The sequence below is a fragment of the Magnolia sinica genome, chromosome 12, assembly GCF_029962835.1.
Source record: "Magnolia sinica isolate HGM2019 chromosome 12, MsV1, whole genome shotgun sequence".
Classification (NCBI taxonomy): domain Eukaryota; kingdom Viridiplantae; phylum Streptophyta; class Magnoliopsida; order Magnoliales; family Magnoliaceae; genus Magnolia; species Magnolia sinica.
Window position 1 is genome coordinate 20399627 of NC_080584.1, and position 3606 is coordinate 20403232.

General features: G+C 42.5%; 1 non-coding gene across 1 annotated transcript; it reads right to left on the bottom strand.

The window, feature by feature from the left end:
- Positions 1–888: 888 nt before the first annotated feature.
- LOC131222121 (small nucleolar RNA R71) lies at positions 889–995 on the bottom strand. The gene has a single exon (XR_009159829.1). It is a non-coding gene; the product is annotated as a small nucleolar RNA R71 (small nucleolar RNA).
- Positions 996–3606: the final 2611 nt, after the last annotated feature.

The following is a 3606-nucleotide window of genomic DNA, read 5'->3' on the forward strand; positions in this document are numbered from 1 at the left end:
TTATAGGCCTTTAAGATAGAAATTTCTAATTTGGTAAGCTCTTTCCCTACCCCCTATCTTTCAGTTCTCTTTTAATAATCTACTTTCTAGTTTAGATCTTGCCTAATTTATTTTAGAAATCTCCACTTTCTTTTAAAAAGTCCTTCTTTTAGAAATTGATTTACTGTTATTTTTCTTTTTAGAATCTAACTTATTTTTGTGTTATTTTGCAGGTCCTTAACTTAGGGGCATCAATTTGGTAATTTCTTTCCAACTCCCTCTCTCTTTTTCCTTTTTAGATTTCCTTTTCCTTTCTTAGGATTAGACTTTGAATTTGATTGAGGGCTGCGAGTGTTTCATGCCCAAGTGGGCCCGTGACAACACTCGACGTCTCTTGACCGAAGGAGGATTAGTTGAGGGGTTGACTATCCATCGCAGGATTAGACACCGCTCGAAATCCCCTGAGTTAAGTGAAGTTATGGCTGAAGACCAACCTCCTCTACTCCCACCCGGGGTGGAGGATACCCAGATGAAAATGAGGTGCAACAGCACCCCGCCTCGTACTTTACGAGATTTTTACAACCGGCGGGAGTGAGTACGCCCTCATGCATGATTTTTCCTGAAAATACAGGACAAATGGACATCAAGCCAGGAGTTATCCAACTCCTTCCCAAATTCCATGGACTTGAATCAGAGAGTCCATATTTGCATTTGAAAGAGTTCGATGAAATTATAGCTACATTATGTTTTCCTAATGTATCTGAGGATACAATTAGTGAAACTCTTTCCTTTTTCCTTAAAAGAGAAAGCTAAGACGTGGTTACATTCATCGCGTCCTAGATCCATTGGCACATGGAACGACATGCGGAGGGAATTCATAAAAAATTCTTCCCACATCATAAAACGATTACCCTCGGAAAAGCAATCATGAACTTTGCCCAAAAGGAAGATGAAACATTCTTTCAATGTTGGGAAAGGTTCAAAGATTTGGTCAGTTCATGCCCACAACACGGATTTGAAACGTGGCGCATTACAAATTTTTTCTATGATGGACTGACATCTTCCATGCGCCAAATGGTCGAGACAATGTGTAATGGAGAGTTCATTAATAAAGATATCGACGAGGTATGGGACTACCTTGATAGTTTGGCTGAAAAAACACAATCTTGGGACTATTACCCAAAGTCGAACACCACGTCTAGGCCGACTCAATTAAAGGAGAAAGGTGGATTATATCTCTTGAAAGAAGAGGATGATCTCAAGTGTAAAGTGACTACGCTCATAAGGAAAGTTGAGGCCATGGAAGGAAAGAAGGATAAGGTCAATGAAATTGTTTTCGCATCTGTGATTGCAACATTCACACAATTGAAAACTGTCCTACAATACCTGCCTTTCGAGGAGTGTTGAATGAACAAGCCAATGCCGTAAATAATTATCAAAGACCTTTTACTGGACCTAACTCTAACACATACAATCCTGGCTGGAAAAATCATCCAAACTTCAGTTGGAGAAATGGACAAACGGCGACTCCTCCAGGTTTCTTCAATCAAAATCCAAATCAAGTGAAACCTCAAGAGGAACCGGTTCAAAATCCCATACAAGAGCTGGCTCAGGCAATGCGGGGAATCACAGATTTTATGCAAAAGATAGATTCTCGTATGACGGTTATAGAAAAGGGGATGCTTCCTGCACAACCTATCCCCAATCCTAAACCGCAGTACGAGAATAATGATCCCAGCTCTTCAAATCAGATGGGGCATGCTAAATCCATCACCACTCTTAGGAGTGGGAAGATCATTGATAAAACTCTTCCGGTTAGGCCCGAAAAGCCTCAAGAACCAGAAGAGGACAACAATGATGGATCCACTGATGCCCCACAAAAAGTGGAACCGGAACTTCTAGAGAAGCCAGTTGCTCCATTCCCCCAACGGTTGGTTCCACCAAAACCTCTCTCTAACTCTCAGGATATCCTAGAGGTGTTGAAACAGGTGAAAGTCAACATTCCTCTACTTGATGTCGTTAAACAGATACCTTCATATGCCAAATTCCTAAAAGACTTATGCACGACCAAGCGACGGAAAATTATTCAAAAGAAAATCTTCTTGACTGAGAAAGTGAGTGCCATCCTGAAGCAAGACGTGCCACAGAAATTCAAGGATCCCGGTAGCCCAACCATATCATGTGTAATCGGGAACCATCGAATTGATCACGCACTTCTTGACTTAGGAGCGAGCGTCAATCTGATTCCCTACTCGGTATACAAACAGTTAGGTTTGGGTGAATTAAAACCCACCCTAACCACACTACAACTTGCTGATCGCTCTGTTCGTGTACCAAGAGGGATAATTGAGGATGTGTTGGTCCAAGTTGATAGATTTTACTACCCTTAGACTTTATCATCCTGGACACCGAACCCATCAATAACACGAGCACTCAGATTCCCGTCATTCTTGGTCGCCCATTCCTTGCCACGTCAAATGCAATTATCAATTGTAGGAATGGTATCATGACTATGTCTTTTGGAAATTTGACATTGGAGTCAAACATTTTTTTCAATAACGGCAGCAACTCAGAGGATGATGACGATTTCCACGACATTAACATGATTGACTCTTTCGTGGAAGATACGACACCTCTGACCTTATCCTCCGACCATCTAGAGACGTGCCTGGCCCACTCCCATGATTTTGATGATGACATGATTAGGGAGACGTGCGCCTTGCTTGATACTGCACCGGTACTTGAAGTTAACCGATGGAGGCCACAATTTGAAGAATTACCACAAACTGATGTAGTGCCTCTACCGTCTAACCTCAAGTCGCCGAAGCTTGACCTAAAACCTCTGCCCTCTGATTTGAAATATGCATATTTGGGTCAAGATGAGACATACCCGGTGGTGATCTCTGCCCACCTGAAGAAAGAACAGGAGAGTATGCTTATATCTACTCTCATTGAGCATAAAGGAGCCCTGGGATGGACGATAGCGGACCTCAAAGGAATCGATCCCTCGATTTGTACTCACCACATATATCTTGAGGATAATGCAAAACCCGCTCGGCAACCACAACGTAGACTAAATCCAAATATGAAGGAAGTGGTTAAGGCCGAGGTTCTTAAGCTATTGGATGTGGGTATTATATACCCTATATCTGATAGTCAATGGGTGAGTCCAACTCAAGTGGTTCCTAAGAAGTCCGGAATCACCATCGTAGCCAATGCTAATAATGAACTCGTGCCAACTAGAGTCACTACTGGTTGGAGAATGTGCATTGACTACAGGAAGTTGAATACCGTCACGAGGAAAGACCACTTCCCTTTACCATTCATTGATCAGATCCTGGAAAGGTTAGCTGGTCATTCCTATTACAGTTTCCTTGACGGGTATTCGGGCTACAACCAGATAGAGATAGCCCCTGAAGACCAGGAAAAGACCACATTTACATGTCCCTACGGCACCTTTGCCTATCGAAGGATGCCATTCGGACTATGTAATGCCCCTGCCACCTTTCAGCGATGTATGCTTAGTATCTTTTCTGATATGGTAGGGCAATATCTAGAGGTCTTCATGGACGACTTCTCGGTTTATGGTCCATCTTTCAGCAAGTGCTTGGAAAGTCTTAAATGTGT